The sequence below is a fragment of the Pezoporus occidentalis genome, unplaced genomic scaffold (genome assembly GCF_034315485.1).
Source record: "Pezoporus occidentalis ecotype Australia unplaced genomic scaffold, CSIRO_AGI_Poc_V1 ctg2, whole genome shotgun sequence".
NCBI lineage: Eukaryota > Metazoa > Chordata > Aves > Psittaciformes > Psittacidae > Pezoporus > Pezoporus occidentalis.
This window is the reverse complement of record NW_026913855.1, coordinates 15,908,149-15,926,021: the sequence shown is the minus strand read 5'-3', so window position 1 is coordinate 15,926,021 and position 17,873 is coordinate 15,908,149. Positions and strand designations below refer to the sequence as shown.

The following is a 17,873-nucleotide window of genomic DNA, read 5'->3' as shown; positions in this document are numbered from 1 at the left end:
ACTTCTTGGCAGACATCACAGTGCTGATGCACTGCCCACCAAAATGAAGCCTGCAGAATACAGGGTTGCCTTATCAAACATACCACAAGCTGTAGAGAAAAGCAACCTCTTACCACAGTGAAAACTGAGCCTCCAAGAAAAACTACTCTGTGGACCGAAGACAGCAGAAGTTCTTTGGATGAGCACTAGATGCCAGCCCAAGGGAGACAGTCACCATGCAGCAAAAACATCACACTGTGTCAGCAGTTAACACTAACAAGCCAACCTTATTTTTCCTCTTCCAAGCAGTTTGCTAGAAGACACAGAAAAGATGTGGAAGAGGTGAATGTTGGAGTATTCGTGATGGTGACTGGATGTAACTGCGGCAACCAAACCACATGGCAGTCTAAGGACACACAGCAAAAAGTGAGTCAGGATCTGCCAATCACTTATGGCCTTTTCAGGCAAAAAAAGGCAAAGAAGCCCCCCACACCCCTGTCTCATGTGAGTGCTCTTGTAAAACAAACCACATAGACAAACAGGATTTGTAGGATCAGGCTGGACTCCTTCCAAAGCACATACTCAGTGCAGAAAGCTGCAAGAAAAAGAATAGGTACCGAGAGGAACATGATAGCTTACTACCCTGAGAAATCAGCAACAGGACTATTTGAGAGGGAAAAAAAAACCTGGCTGAGCTATTGAGGATAATTTATTAATATCATTTTCAGAGGATAATAAATAGACAAACCTATCTTACTGCAACTTAAATAAAACCAGAAACTGCAATCCACATGAAGCTATCAATGAGAAACAATGCACCACAGTATAACTCACATACTGACATCTAATTTTAAATATCAGGAAAAGTCCTCATTACTGACTAATCACTTCTGAAATGCAGTTCAAAAAAGAAAATAGCATTTTTGCTTTATTAGAATACAAAACAAATCTGCTTGAACTTCTGAGATAATTTTATTAAATAGGCAATGGAAAAAATGAGGAGCCTTCACATTTTATTTAAAAAAACACTTTTTTTTTTTTTTGCTTTTAGGCTGAGAGTTTGCTTTCTGCTTTTTAACAGCCAAGTTTCAACAGAGCAATAGCTTTTATAGACAATATCAAAGCCTCTGTAAACACAATGCTATCAAAGGAAGCAATAATAGACATTGTCTTATGGTTATGCAAACACTGTCATTTTGGGGGTGACACTAAAGCCCCCTGACAGCCAGGCAAAGACCTGAAAGGCATTTTAACCAGTGAACTGTTGTTGGATAAGCCCTCTCTTCTCCCCTGGCACAATAATCAGCATGCTGCCTTTCTCATCTCCCTTCTGAGTTTGACTCCTCATCTGGGAGCAGATTCATGTCCAAGCCCTCAGCAACAGCAGCGCTGCTGCTCCAAGACTTACCTCCCCACTGTCTCAGTGCACAGGGTAAATCCTCTCCCTACCCAGCTCCATGGGCCGGCTTTTTTCCAGTGCCCCACAGAGGCACCCCATTCCCCACTGCTGCTCTGATGGCTCTCATAGACACGTGGGCAAGTTGGTTATTTCAATACCCACCCTATCTCTGATGAGGAGAGGGCAATTAGATTGGTTTTACTGCAGGCAAAATCAATAGCAAGCATCTGGGGGGCAGATTAGCCATTGCTAATTAGAGCTTTTAGACATTATTCAAATAAAATGTATGAGGTTAATCAACCAAGGTGGAAAAAATCCATAATATTCTAAGTCTGCCCTTGGTTCATCAAACCTTCTCACTTTGGAATTAGAAATGGAACAAAATTCCTCAAGTAAAGGCAAGCTTTACTAGACTGGGATAGATATGGAGAAGGGTTGTATTATTTATTTTCAGGGAGGCAGGTATTTCTTTCTCAGATCAGAGGTATAACACCAGTTTCTAGACAGCTAACCCAATTTGCGAAGTATCTGGGGATCTATTTGAATAAACCTAACAAAACATAAAGCTGGATATTTTGAGCCTATTCTTCATGAGTTTAGTTTTTTTAAAAGACATGTTTAAAAAAGTGTAGAATTATGTCACAAACAAGCTATAATTCCACAGCAACATTTTATCAAATTAGCCATTTATTTATATTCATTTAAACAGTACCTTTAAGAATCTGCTTCTGTATTTTGATCACAATATTCAAAAATGCTTGAATACATACTTCACACATGAATTTCAGGCCATATAATGTATTACTTCAATATCTTCAGATTAGATTGCAATTAGATCGTATGTTCAAATATGAATAAGACATTTTCAGGGTACCTTCACCGAGTGCTCATCTATAGAACATTTTATTTAATAGGAATTTCCTCTGTACACTATTGGAATTCTTATTTCTGGAAAGGATTATTTCTCCATGTAATGAAATATTTTTTTCCCCAAATCGTATTCTTAAGGAGCAATTTAAAGTACAGCAGGAAGATAAGCGTGTCTTTTTTAATATGAACATGAGATGAATTTATCATCTATTGTACACTTGAAAAATGTCTTCCTGATTCTCAACAATAATCATAAGCTTATAAAGACAGAAAAGTTGTCCATTTTAGATATTTAAAAATAAATTTAATCTTCTAACAGAGTTATAGAAAGCACAAGTATGCACACACAGGTTAAAGAGGTTTTCTACTTCAGAGATAGAACAAGGATTTATCTGTTTAGTTGTGGTCAGGGGAAATACAAACCAACAAAACAAAACTCATAGCAGGACCCAGCTATCCAATTCTGAGATTGCACAATTGGCCCAAATTAGCAAAACAGCTCAAAGTAATTTTTCCTAGATTACCTGGATTCAAGCACATCCTAACAATATTTGAACTAAAGCATAGCTCATTTTTAAGTACAACTCCAACTGCTTAAGTGAATCAGGGCTTTGTTAGGGAAGAAGCAGAGGGAAAAGAGAGAGGCTGGAATCCCACTCAGGATGGTGTGGCTACTGGATATAGATCCAAGCCTAGGGGCTTACTTTCTGCCCTGTTCAGATTAGCAATACATATGTGAACGAACATACCTTAAATCTTGATATAAAACTGCAAATCCCAAACCCAGTTACCCTTGTGAATATTGGAAAAGGAAAGTGCTCCAGTAATATGAAGGAACCTTAAATGACCCCAAGCTAACACTGCTATGTATTGCCTAAGCGTGAAAAAGCGATCAGGCAGGCAACGAATTCCCTAATTCCCTACAATTCTTTGCAGTTTTGGGCAGGCAGAAGCGGATGCCTGCCAGCATGTGGGATGCCTGTCACTGTTAGCCTGAAAAATATACAGAAAACAGGCTTTGGTTAAACTGGAGGTGTTTTTTCAGATCAGCCTCCGAGATCACACCGAGGCGTGGAGCAGCCCCCTCTCTCACAGCCCTCTCCTGCATGGATACAACACTGTGCTGGCCGGGAGCATGTCACACCTATGCACAAACCACAAAAACCATGGAGGTAGCTGGAGGTTAGGGTAAGAAACACAGTTTCCCTGTCACGTACCACTACTAGTCCTCTAGGACATCCTCTGCATCTAGATAAACATAATTTTTTCAGTAGGATTTAATTTTTACACTATTTTTCCCAATCCCTTTACCTTTCATGCCATCTTTTTAGGGTTTTTTATTAGATTACAGCTCATTTTTCAGCTATTTGCAACTGTACTTTTTTTTAATGCCTTTTCTCCTTTACAAAGCAGCAAATACTTTTGAACCCACAAATGCAAATACCAATTTCAGATGGCTGAGCTCCTCTTTGGCATCTCACATGCATCTCATCTCGTAGGGATTTGGCACAGACTGGAGGAAATCTCATGCCAGAGCAGAGCAAGGCCATTAGCATTACACTAATATAAATGGCATCAGCAATGTAATTTTATTAAAAAATGCATTTCCATGAAACAGTAATATCTCCAGTAACGCACTTTCTGCATAATCCATTTTTGTTTCATGTCAGCCCCCTTCAATAGTGTAGTATAGTAACGTAGTATGATTATTAATGATTATTACTATATTTATGTCCTTTTCTTTGGCTGCATTATACCTAACAGCACAGCTCCTAGAGAATTTTATTTCAAAAGGCTGAAGTACTCAATTGTGTGACAATTCCCCAACCTCTCAAAGCTAAGTAGAACCAACATCTTTTTTGAACCCCCCTTGCCCAAGATTAATAAAACCATTGCCTTCTTTAAAAGCTGAATATGGATTCCATAACATTGTGATGCCACCTTAGGTAGAGCTCATGGTCTGGGGACATGGGAAACCAATGCTCCTGACACAGTATTTTTAACATCTGTTTGCAGAGATTTTTCACATTGTCAAAATGTTTCCTGATCCAAATAAGGATAGCATTAAAAATCTTGATAGGATATTCTGGATTGTGTTTGATTCAGACAAAAATGTAAATATGCCTAATTATGAAGAGTTGCACTGGTACTTGCTGTGCATTCAGTTGCAAAACCACACTTGTCACATCAGTTTAACAACTGTAACTACACTTTCTCTTCTTCCTTTACAAAAAAAAAAGAACAACCACCACCTCTCTATTACCTCTTTCATCCAAAAAGTTCCAGTTGACCAACAGGTACTTTCTGATGAAAATCATTATGCTAAATTGTATCAGTCATATTCTCTATAGATTTAATATCCATCTTTCCTGAGGGTTTACAATTATGCCAAGATAGTGCAGTAAAAATGAGACTGCTGAAAAATCCAACCCACATAAATTTACCATCCTCTCTTGTCTTTCCCTCTCACCTCTTGTGACCTTAGCTTCTTTAGACAGAAGCATCCCATGAAAACCTCATGTAAATTGGGCTGGGGAGATGGTCTGAAAGGGATTCTCTTAAGATGGCCCATATTTGGCTGTAGTCGGTGAAAGCTCTCAGGAAATACTGTGCAATAGATGAAGTATAACACTTTCAAACAAGGACCCTTCAATGGGGCTTATGTCTACCAAATGTTTAAAAGTTCAGACTCAATAGAAATACTGACTTTTATGCGATCATAATTTTTGTCATCCCACTAATCTGTGTCACAGGCTTTAAATTACTTCTTCCCTCTTCCCATTTGAAAAGCCACCTTACCACTACTCTCTTAACTGGCATCCCCTCTGCTCCACAGGTGCCAACCATATTTTCTCTCAGGAAGTTTATCTGATTAACATTTCCAGTTAATCCCAGAGCAATTCTTCTCAACCTAGATTTCACTTTGGTGTGTGCTTCTTCCCTGCTTTAGACCTGATTAGACTTGCGTGTGCCAGAGAACTGCTGCTTCCTCCCAAGAGGGCCAAGCTGTCCTGAGGAAAGGTCCCACCTCTTCAGCAAATCCTGCCTTTCTCCCATGCTGAACATCCACCACCATCTCGAGAGGTGGCTCAGGGGCAAAGGGTTAATATGTCCCCTAAGACCGACCATGTGAAATGGCCTTCTGCAGGGTCTAAGGTAGCATAGAGGCCTTCCCAGAGCTTAATTGCTCATTGGCTGATTACAATTGCACGAGGGCTGGCCACCACACCATTGCTAAACGGAGCTGAAAAAGCATGCTGCTTGGCTTGCCTTGGATCATGTAGTTCAGTCAGTTCCCATCATCCCTTTGTCCCTCATATGTCTGACATGTGGATGAAACCTTCCCTATTGTGCCTCCTCTTTTCTGGGAGAACAAAGAGGAGCTGACAATGAAGTGGCTGGCAGCCCATTGCCACAGTCCATATATCCACACAGCTGTCATTACACAGTCAAAGCAGCCGTGCTAGCAGGAGAGAATAAGCAGCCTATGTGAGAGACAACTGAGCTTGGCTAAAAAAGCTATATTATCAACTATGGTACACATCAATATGCTATTAAAGGAAGGGAAAAAAAAAATCTCCACATGCAACCCCATGACCTTGGGGAACTTTGGGAGCAAAGTGCACATAAAGAGCAGGCTTGGAGAGAGTCCAGTGCACGTCCTCTGCCTTCAACTGTTCTGAGCAGGTACCTAGCCCCTGCCCTAAAAATAAGTGAAGGCAATCGTGTCATTACATGTCCCAACACCCGGGTTTTCGTTGAGGAATGCATCGTTTTGCTAAGGTAGTCAGTTCTCCTCCTGTTGAGCGCTGACATGTCACATCAGTGGATTTCTTGTTTACAGAAGTGGCAGATTGTTAATGTGAAGGCAATTTCCTGCATTACAACAAAATCCCATGATATATTTCAGTTGTTGAAAACCTGGAATGAAACAACAACTCTGCGATATGGAAATGCCGCTGAGAGTTAAGTGGTAACTGGAACTAAAGTTTATGAAGTAACTAAGCAAAAAAGAGAAGGAAAACGAAAAAAAAAGGAAAAGGCAGCTCCCCCTATGAATTAAGGTTCCCTTCTGAACTATTCCTCACTCCCACTGCAGATGGTGAAGGGTATACAGGCCATGGGTTAAAGTAAAGAAGAATGGAAATCCAAGGGACAGCTGTTCGTGGTTTACCAGGATAGGGTGAAATTTCAGAGAAAGCTCTTCTTAAATTGTTCATACGGCCTTTCAACACACACAGGTTGTATGCCATAATGAGAAGAGTGGGGGAGAAATGGAGATAACAAATGGGACTGAGGTCACCTGGCAAAAAAGAAAATTCAAAAATCCCCAAACCAAAAGCAGTGTTCAGGCTGATCCTGAAGATTTCTGTGTCTGAACGAGCTTTGGCACTGGCACAGCAAGAAGTGGGGGAAGATAACGGGACCTTTCCAGAGCTCTTACTCCCTGGTGTGGACTACTGAGTCTGATCTTGCATCATGCTTCCAGCAGAGTATAGGGACAAAAAAGGTTAACAATACACATAAACTAGACACCCAGCTTGTCCAGTCCGCTGCTCTGTTCACACCCTGTCCTGTCCCCTACAAAGCAAGCTCTGTTCTCTGTGCCTTCAAGTGACTTCACAGAGAGGTCTCAAAGTCTCTTCCCAGTCTTGCCCTATGGGGGTCCTAGCTCCCTGGTCCCTGCACAGTCCTCTCCATGGCAAAGTTAAGGTCCTGGCTTTATCACAGTACATGATCATTCAGCTGTAACTGCTTTTTGACATCATTTGCTTCCCTGTATACTTTCTTGCTCAAGGAAGTCCTTTCAGGACAGTGATCACACTGCCAGGCAACTCCATTGCCCACCTGCTGATCTCAGTAGTCTTCAGCTGCCATGACCTTCCCTACCATTTCAAAGTATATGTCCCATGAGCTCTTGGAGATGTCTGCTTCTGCTTTTCAAGTGTGGCACCCTTCTTGTTGGTCACCTCAGGGAGGAGAGGGGGTGTCAAGCAGTGAGTGTGGACAGGAGTCAGGGAAGGCGCAGGCTCTTAGGAGGCATCACAATCTCCTTCTAACTCCAGTGGGAAGCAAGAAAAACAGAAGCTAGAATTTGGCAGAGGGAAGGTGGCCCTTGCACCCCGCATCTGAGAGAAGGAAGCTTTCATGACTCCCAGGGTAGCTCTAGGGGGTTACTGATTGTCCTCTGTAGCATTAAGCACAGCCCTTTTTCAGGGTTCTCCTTTGGGCTCTGTTCTTGCCTGCTGCTCTTGCACCTCCAGGGCACCACTCGTGCCCTAACACTCTCTGGCTCCATTGCCCAGTGCATGCTTGAAGAGGGAGAGAGCTCTGCTCTTCCCTTGGCTCCACTTCCCCAGGAGTTTTGGCTTGTGCTTGGAAGGTGTTGATGCTTGTGAGCATCAGCTCTGCAACAGAGTAAAAAAAGCAACCAATACAAAGCAAAACCCTGTAACATAAAATAACATATAAAATAAGATAAAATATAAGAAACCAAACCAAAACCAAATGGAATCATAAAATAAAATCATATTTCCACTTGTAAGCTATGTGATTTGTGTCCTTGGATGTGGTTTTGGAGTTGAAAATCCCTGGCATTGCAGGGGAATAACAGTGCCATTGTTATTCAGCCCAGGGTGAGCACAGGGAATGAAATGGAATAGAAGGGAGAGTCACAGAATGGAGCAGAACAGAATGGAAGGTACTACACTAGACTAGACTAGAAATGGAATGGATTATGCTGTGTGATGCCTACAAGTCTGCATAACAAGTGGTGCCCTAGGTCTAAGGGGTACACCCAGCAGAGCAGCTCTCTGCAGTGCAGGTCCCAGACCCACCCAGGACACAGGGACAGACTCAGCTACCACATGAGACTGAATGCCCCAGGTTGAGCTGTGCCCCCTGGGCCCTTGGCAGGAGGCGGTGGGGTGGGGGTCTCAGGGGAGGCACGGCCAGTGAGGCCTTTCAGCACCCCTAGTACCCTGGCAGAAGTAGATCTGCTCTGCTCATAGGCTCTCCATTAGACACCAAAGCTTGGCCTCTTTGGAGACCAAGTATTAGGCATATGGACCTTCTCTCTGATGCACGGGGCTAGAACTGGATGATCTCTAAGGTCCTTTCCAACCCAAACCAGTCAATGATTCTGTCCCCACTGCTTGTATCTTCAAGTACAAGTCTACCTGCTGCCCTCCCCTAACCGGGGTGAAAAAATTTCCTCCTTACATCTCCTACATTTCAAGCAGCTTTTCTACCACACACCTGTCTTACCTCTCTGCTTCTGCCGTAGCAAAAAGTGTGTTCTCCTCCTTGCTTCTAGCATCTCTTGCCATGATTTTGTTCTATTTCGGGTTTTTTTCCTAATTATTCTCTACTGACAATATTCATACTTCATCCAAAAATTATAAGTCAAAGTACATCATGGGAAATAATATTTTCTTGTGATAATCAAGCTACATCCTCTACAACGGAAAGCCCCTTTCCCTGTTTTCAGAAAAGGTTTTTCCAGGTTCTCAAAGCAGTTATAAAGTCACTCTCACACCCTCAAAAGGAGGATTCAGATTTGTCATCTCAGCTCATGCTTCAAGCCTACTTACCAGGTTAAGTCCATCTTTGGCTGTGAGCTTCATTTTCCACACTAGACCTTTTTCTTCCCCCTTTCTCCCCCAGGACCCTGCCACCCCATTATTTGTCCAGGGTGGTCCCCAGTTATATGACAGCTTTGTAGTTTCAGAAAATGCTTTATTTTTCTTATTCCAAGCTACTTAAGGTGCACTGAAATAGAAAACACTTTGTGTAAGAATGTCACGCTGCCCTCCTCCAACCTCAGCAAAACACATGAGCACTGAGGTGATTTTCTCACCAGCTCTCATCTCTTCCTACAGAGATTTGCTTGCAAAGCAAAGGCTGCTTCAGCAGGCTGGAACAGGGACTTCATAGGTTTTGTTTGAAGTGTGGAAAACTTGAAGTGTGAATTTTATTTTTTTTTTCTTTCTAACAGTTGTTCAATGTGGATTGGGGGTACAAGTACCTATTTGAGGTTGGAGGAAAGGCAGAATGAGTCATTTAGCAGCTTGGATTTCCACTGGGGTCAATGTGATGAAGACAAAGGCTTGAAACACAGGCCAGTTTTCAAGAGCATTTCATAGTCTACCAGACAAATGACACATTGGTTGGAGCCACGCCAATTTATACCAGCATCAACAATGATTCTCAGAAGTCTCTTTAGAAGACTATTATATATATATTAGGACAGAACTATTACAGTTTGCTGGCAATAGCACCACTTGTGCAATAATATCGTAATGCAATGCCTGCCTGTGTTTCTGCATGCAGCTGAGCCAGGCTAGTGGTTCACCACCACTGAGAGACTTCGCTCCACTTCTCCCCTTCCTCACATCAGCTGCAGCATTCATCGGAGACCTCTGCCAGCAGGTTCAGCTCACCAGCCTCGCTGAGGACCATCTCATCCTGGAGGACCATGAACTGAGACAGTTCACAGTGGTGCCTCAGGAGCACCAGAGCTGGTGCAAGGTCAGAGACGGGGGCATGCCACCAGAAGATGGAAGTGTAGTGGTGCTGGGAATTACCTACCCACATTATCCTGTCTCCTTACAACAAGCAGCACATCTGAGGGCTTTACTCTCTCTGTTAACCTGGAGGAGGGGCTAGTTTTCAGCCACATACTGTGGCAGATATGATTCGACCTTACCTGTAGTTTTCCCCAGAAGTGGAGTGAAGGGAGGAGGAGGGATGCATTAATGAAGAAGAAAGCGTTTGATAGCCTCTTACCATCTCCGACAGTAGACTTTGCTGCTACCTAGGTTTATTAGTTTTGAATTTGGGGTTGTTGCTGTTGTCATGTTTGGTTTTTATTTGTTAGAGCAACACATTAAAAGCACAGAGTTGTACAGATTCAGCAGAGGTCAAACAAACTGTTTGCATTTTTGCTATAAAAGGGTGAGGGAGAGGGAAACAGATGGTAAATTGGCTGCTAGGAAGCAGAGCTTGAACTTTTTCAATCATGTTTCCCTCTTAATTCACAGCTGGCGAAACTCGGTTCTGTAGCAGGTCTTTCACTGGGCAGATCAAATCCAGCAACACAGAAAACAAAACTCACCAGGAGACACACAAGGTGAGAAATTATTTCCTAATAGAACTACAAAGCCCAGAACAATAACTGGGCAACACTGACATGTATTGTTGGCCTTTATCACAATCTCTTTATAAGCCTGGTTAAAGAACAGAGATGCAGTTGTCCTTTGATGTCTTCGTTCAAATGACTTTACACCCGCTTCCACCAGTGATAAGCCAGGGAAGGGGAAGACGAGAGGCTGAAACACAGCAGAAAAGGCTTGGCAAATAAATACCTTGTTATACTTCTGTATTTCTGGAGACACTACTGTAAAAGATACAGCCACAGAAATCACAAGTCGGGTGCCACTCGAGCAAAGCAGCTTATGCTTGCAGCAGTCACTTCAGAGCTGAGAGCTTCTTGGAAACTGGCCGGCAGTTCACCAATGGGAGATGTAGAGGTGAACAACCTTGCTTGTGGGTGCCAGGATTAGCCTTGCTTAGAGGCTCCCTGGCACTAAGGAGTGCTTGTGCTACACCAGCACACAGCTGGGGCTTCCCAAATCCTCTGTGGTGGTTCCTCAGCTGCCATTGCCCAGCTGTTTTGGAGTGAGCTGTGGGAGAGGTCTCCTGTCCAGGAACACAGCACCATCACAGCACTAAACGCACTCCAGACATGGAGCAGGAGCAGCTTAAGGTCAACACCTGAGTTAACCTCTATTTTTTGTTCCACAGCGACAGCAAACTTCTGAACAAAAAGAACACAGCACTATCTCCACCAGGTTCACAGTGGGACACTGCTCCTTGCTGTGCTTTCATTTTGCTCTGTGCCCCTCCTATGAGGCAGTAATTTTTGGCAGAGGGGCTGGAGGATATAATGTTTGAAACAGTTAAATCTACCGGAGATCCTCTAGCAGAGCCCTAAATCCTATATTCAGAAGCAATGTTAACACTTAGCAGCCAAGGACCAGATCATCTTGAAAATCCTGCTCCACATCATGCACTGAAAAACACAGCAATCACAATACAACACACTGAAAATAATCCCCAATTTGGAGTTTGCTGCTGCTGCAGAATCAAGAGAAATTCCAGCTTGGCTCCTGCTCTTGTTCACACAACACTAGATCTACACAATAGGGCATTGAGCTAGGTTGAAATCATGGGGACTTTTTTAGGTAATAATCAAATTAACTGCCACAATCTGGAGTCCAATCACCAGTCTGATCGCAGGTATTGCCATTTTATTCCAGACACAAAGAGAACATACAACTTAGTAAAGGTCAGATGTGAAGTGTGTGCCAGACCTAAAAATTGAGCCATGTGTCCCAAGTCCTAACCTTTCAGAGTTAGCCCACTCTTTCTCAGGGAGGATGTTGGCCATGAAGACATGGTCACAGTGTGTGAAGATGTTTCACATTTATTATCACATCATGGTTGAAATCACATCTGATTTTGAAAACTGTTCACAAATAAGGTCAGGTTTCCCAACGACGTAGTCCAACCAAACAGATGTCACGGTTGCTTAAGTGTTTTCAGCATGTCTAGACACCACATGGTGATTAACACCAGCGGACCATGCTTCTGTACGTGCTAGGAAAAGCAGAGCCCAAGATGTGGTAGATGTAGAGTGGAAGGATTTTGGAGAATGCACATCAAGTCAGAGAAAGAATCAACAGCTTTCTCACGTCCTGCAGTAACTGTCTGAGACTCAGCAGCACCCATTAAGAAAACACTTAAGACTCAGATACACAATAACCACAACTCCTTCGTCAGGATCATTGTAAGGTGCTGCCAAAATACTATACTCCCTTGATTTCAAACATAACCCGGCAAATGGCAGAAAGACAATGCCCAAGAGTAGTTGCAGTGAACACTCCAGCTTCTTCAGGCTTTGGAGCACAATAGTTTGGTAATTGTGTTAAAGCCAAGAACAAGGGCTGTGAGCTAAAGCAGTAAAAGCATTATGGTTCTGAAACCACACGCAGGAAGAGGAAGCAGTGGATCCTGGAGGAGCTGACAGAGGCAAACAACAAGCTATCTAGTACTTCTGCCTCAGCGAGCCCTGCTGGGACCCTGCCAGGAACAGTATGGCTCTCCCTCACCCCTCAAAAGCCAGGTGCTTCGTGCCAGCACTGACAGATATGGCACTGGTTCTGCTTATCCCACGCTTTCCTGCTCAAAGCAGCATCCTGCTCTTGAAAGTCAGTCTCCCTCTTCAGTCAGCTGCGAGTCTCACATGGTCAGACATGCACTGCAGATAGTGTTAGCTTTATGATTAGAGCTGTCTGCTGCGAGACACATTTTAAAATTCATGACCTTTCCCATCAGGGTTCAAAACCGGACTGGCCTGAAGATGAAAGACTGGCTTAGACTACTGCCATAAGCTGCTTCCCTTCCTTCCTCCCCCCAGTATTTCTCCTTCAGCATTTACTTCCAATTATTTTACAGGCTGTCTTCCCATTAACTGTGGTTTTAAAAATTGCTAATGAATTGAGGTAAATTAAAGTTCATCGGTATCTGAACCAAGCACGTGTTTCAGCTTTACAGTCATGCCTGACTATCAAAGGTATCTTCTTTTGTCAGGTAGAAGATGCTCTAGGAAGGCTGCAGCTGGCCAAAAGAGATAGAGATGAGTTTTGAAGGGAGAAAAACAAGAGGGAGAGCTCTTACGTTGGCTGTGAAAGAGGTGTTTGCAGAGGGATTGGATATAATACCAGTAAGATGAAGAAGGCAGTGGAGGAGGGGAAGAGGAGAGAAGGAAATGCAAAACCAGCCGCTGCACATGCATTGGCACTTGCACAGTCCTGGAGACCTTGCCAATGGAAATTAAAGAGGAATGTGTTTGCTCCTTACCACAATTAGAAGCAATCAAACTAAAAAATAAAAATAAAAAATCTTCCTCTCAGTGGGATTGTTGTCATGAATTGTATTTTACCACTCTAACGCACTCCCACTGCTGGCTTTTTCTCAAGGAAAATCCATGAGAATACAAATGCATTTTCCTAATTTACACATTGCAGACCAGGATGTTTCTGCCAGTTCCCAGCAACTGCATGAGCTGCGTTCCCTAGTCAGGCTGGCCAGAAGACAACAATTCATTTTGCGAGGCACTTTGGGACTGAAAACAAGACCTTCCGAATGCAAAAAAAGGGATTCTCGCTAAATCTAAACCACGTGGGACCACTCATCGCCAACCACCCAGCAGGGAGGTGGCTGCACGCGACTGCCAGCCTTTGCAGAGCTAGCCAGGGTGCACGGATCAGCAGCAAGGGTGCCCTGAGCCGTCGGGTAGCTGAGCATCACCCCAGATGCACTGCTACTTGCATGCTGCTCCTCTCTTCTGCTGTCACCCTAGCTCTAGGAAAAGCCTCAGCCACTGCTGGGATGCCATTTGCCAGCTATCAGCGCATGCCTTCACAGCGTTGCCTTCCCCACACACCATTTGCAGGCGGTGCCACACAATAGCCTGGACCCACCCCAGGCACCGTGTCTCCAGCTGACCCCTGCTTGGCTGAAGCATGTGTCTGTGCCTGTCGCCGCCTTCCGAGGCCACGACCACTGCAGCAGGATGGGAGAGAACAGGGGCATATGGTGGTGCCCTCAGGGCCCTTAAAAGAGCCACCATTAAGATGATGCAGTGCAGAGCCATGCTCAGCCCATACTACCTGCTAGTGAAGGATGAAGCAGTAGTAAACATCACTTTCATGGGATTACCCATTGTGTGAAATGCATTACACGTGCACTATAACCAGCTTCGTCCTGGTTTTTGCTGGTGACATAGCACATCTTTAGGGACAGCTTCTGTTACCCTTCTTGAATCTAGCAGTGGTAAAACACCTATGGGGATCTCTAGAAGGCCTACCAAGATGAATGGCCATCCAAGCTCTCCATCAGTGTTGCGTAGGGAAGAGCAGAGAAATGCCTCACGCTGGCACTGGACCCATGGAGATTAGCAAAGCCATAGTGCTGCTAAGTAACCTGGAGAGAAACCTCAGACAGTCACCCTCATGAGAACCCAGGCAGCCAAAAAGTGCCTAGTGCCTGACCCTTCCATGCTGCTTAATTGCTTTGAATGCAACAAAGCTTCACATATGTGTGTCTTGGCCTTGGTTGCTGGTATTTGCAGATCTTGACAGACTTGGCAGGGTAACCAGCATTTTCTCAGCTCTGGGACTAATAGTCCTTCTGCCCTCTCATCCTTCAAAACCCAGACTTCACAATTTTCAGCCCTCCAGAGTTGCCAATAAGATATGCCTAGAGGATCAGATGTGTATGGTTTTCATCAGCAGAGCAAGCCTTTAAGCAATGCTCAGCTATTTAAACTGAGCAGCCATAAAAACCTACCTATGATATCAGAAACTTAGGGGAATGATGGAACGTAGGCCTCCAGGAGCACTTAGTCTTTCATGACTGGCTTTCCTTCCCTGTCTCAGGCTGCAGGCCATAGCAGCTCATGAGAGGGAACACTCAGCAGTGTTGAAAGTGGAGTGGCTCATCCCAGAGAGTGCCTGAGGAGTGTGAGGAGAGAAGGCATCCAAGGGGAAACTGTGCAGCTAAGCTCTTCATCTCTAGGAGTTTCTGCCTTTTCCTCCTCTGAAACAGCATACCTGCTCATATGATCACACAGATCATGGGAGGACTCCAGTCCTGCTCTGCACAAGCAGGTGCTCACCTGGCATCCTCTTTGCTCCTCTTTTCAGCTCAACTCCCTTCAGCTAGTGCTGGGATCTCTTCCTGCTGCAGTACATACTGATGGCCATGGCTATTATGCTTTGCCCAGAGAAAGCACCTTTGTTTTCAGGCAGAAAATGAAAGTAGTGAATTATCCCTCTACTTTAGAGGAGATAGAGCTCCTTCCTCCTTGCTGGGTATCACAGAGAGGTCATTATCAGTCCTTCTCCCCAGTAAAGGCAAGTTCTGCCAGTTATTGCCAGGGTGGCACTAACGACTCATGACCTCAGATAAGATACAACTCAAAAAGGCAGAGACAGTTTGCAAAGACCTGTTTCTACCCAGTTTGGCATGACAAGCAAGGGCTGGCAGCATTGCATATAATTGTGCTGATGCTACACAATGACAGATTGTTTCATGTCAAACCAGGCCAAGTGAAAGCATTTCTTCACCTCAGCTGAGCAAGAGTCCCCTTGCCATTACACTGTATAATGCAGACTGAACCCATGGACAGGGCAGTGTGTGATGCCACAAGACCCAAGAACCTGCTCTCCTGGGGCACATAGCAGGTAAGGGGTGTGGATTCACTTTGCTGAGTGAAGTATAAATTTATCACCCCTGATGTTTCATCAGAGGTTCACTGACTGATGAACACCCCCCAGGGGTGGGTTGAGGATGAGGGTTTCCCTTTGTATGCATGCTTTTTTCTGTTTAATAAACCATGATTGGAGATAATGACAGTGCTTGGTTTTGCTGTCTTGAGCTTTCTGCAGCATAGTTAGAGGTGGTTTGGCAAGGAAGATCCAAGCTTCCCAGGATGCTCCACAGCCCGTGGGAGCAGTGTGCAAAGCTGTGTGTCAAGAGAAGGAAAGTGGGAGCTGCAATATAAGACACTGCCAGCCTATTTCATCCTCAGATTCATGCATATGCAAAAGCCAGGCCAAGTTGAGGACATGGCAAATGACAGGGAGTAAGGGACACACCATGCCCAGTTGCTGGAGCTCCTGAGAACTGGCAATAAAGACTTACAATCCCCAAATAAGATGCAACTGAAATAGGAAGGGACAGCTTGTGCTGACGTGTGACCCTGATCCTTCAATGTGTGAAGGGTAGCAAAGAAACACCCATGAACAAGGCTCTTTCTGTTCCCAAGGCTTCTTTTCAAGTGCCTGTTACTTAAAAAGAGCCTGGCTTCTGCGAACAGTGGGAATTCTCCTCTGTTCCTCAGAGCCTCTTGCAGTCCTTGAAGGTAAAGGGAAAAAAAATGAAATTCAGTCCTTAGATGAAGGGAATATCCAATTTCTGTCCTGTAAAACACCTATTCTATAACAGCACGATGTTCTCATTTTGGGATGTATCCGGTTTCTGGCACTGCTGTGGCTCAGAATTGTCCTCTATTATTTTTGGCATTCTTATATGTCCACCACAGGGTACGTATTTTGACTAGAGACACTTACTTGGTCCATACTGCACTGTCTCGGGGAGGACAAGCTGCTTGATTTTCCAGATACTGCTGCTTTCAAAATGTTCGCCATCAAAGACCTGAATAAACCCAGGACTGATTCAAATGGTGCTGTTGCAAAGCATACACCACAAACCTCTTTTCTTGTAATTTTCAGACAATGGCTTTGGATTGAAGCTTTACATTGATACTGTGACCCAACAGGGATAGGATTTTTCTTCGGGGTCTAGCTAGAGAGAACCTAACTATAGGGAGAAACTAGCCCAAACTCCTGGTAGCAAGCCTACAAAAATCCAAGGTCAGCAGGCATCCAAGAGGAAAGCAAATGCCATCATTCCACATCTACTCATGGAAAAGTATGTAAGCATCTGACATCCATGAACTCGCAGCACAAATCCCAGGAAAAGAACAAGAAAGGATCAAAGATACAAGTGCTACGCTATGCAAGGTCCAGCTATGAATGCCAAACGCCTGATACAGAATAAGATAAAAAATCTCTATCAGGACTAATTCTGATATTCAGTTACCCTTGGAACACTCTCTAAACAAATTTTACCCAACATCATTGAGATACTTGTCTCATATTGCTGAGATGTTTTCAATCTGATCCTAGATATCAAAGGGGTTAAAACAGGGGGGTTATCTTAGCTGTAAATGTACATGTTATTCTACTGGTTAGGGCTGTGGCTATTGATATTGGAAACTCAGGTTTACAATCCTGATGCCATACCCTGATTCAGCAGTGATTTGAAAGTGAGACACTGCAAATATGCTAGTCAAAGAAAAAAGAAAAGGCAGCTTAAATGTTAAAAACAGTTCAAACACTAACTTGGGCAGGCAAAATGACTGACTTGTATTAGTAGACACATATGGGTTCCACCAACCTCGTTGTTTGCATCCACTTCCACCTGGGCTGAGCATGGTTCTAAGAATCTGAGGAGTTTTGCAGTGCAAGTAAAAAAAGAGAAGCCACCTGATATTATACCTCCTTTAATCCACCCTTGCTTTCGTGCTGCTATACTAGCAGTAATTATCTTTTAAAAGACAAAAAAAAGCCACAGCAACACTAAATGGAGAACAAAGATAATGCTATAGAGAATCTCTCTGCAGGAGAACTCTATTAAACTTTGTGTGGTGGTTTGAAAGGTCAACAAAGTTTGTATCATTCTCTCCCTTACAGTTTTTAAAGCTATTTTCATCCCCACTATTTCTTCCTCATTACATTTAATAAATATTTTTTAGATGGGATACCACCATTTCATTGCTCTTTGATAAAATGGCAAGTTGACTGCAATTACACTTGTTTTCCCTGTTATTGTTTCAAAGCAAATATGGATATTTGATTTACTAGCACTCGCAGTACAACACACCATCACTGAGGAAACTGTTGAATTTGGTCTGGAGGACACTAAGCGAGACAAA

The 17,873-nt window shown here is 43.7% G+C and overlaps 1 long non-coding RNA gene across 1 annotated transcript in view; it reads right to left on the bottom strand.

The window, feature by feature from the left end:
• Nucleotides 1-3,938: 3,938 nt before the first annotated feature.
• LOC134163270 (uncharacterized) overlaps nt 3,939-17,873 on the bottom strand; it is an 81,148-nt gene continuing 67,213 nt past the window's right edge. The window contains exon 2 of the long non-coding RNA XR_009964668.1: nt 3,939-7,697. This is a non-coding gene — a long non-coding RNA (uncharacterized LOC134163270). The remainder of the gene's footprint in view (nt 7,698-17,873) is intronic.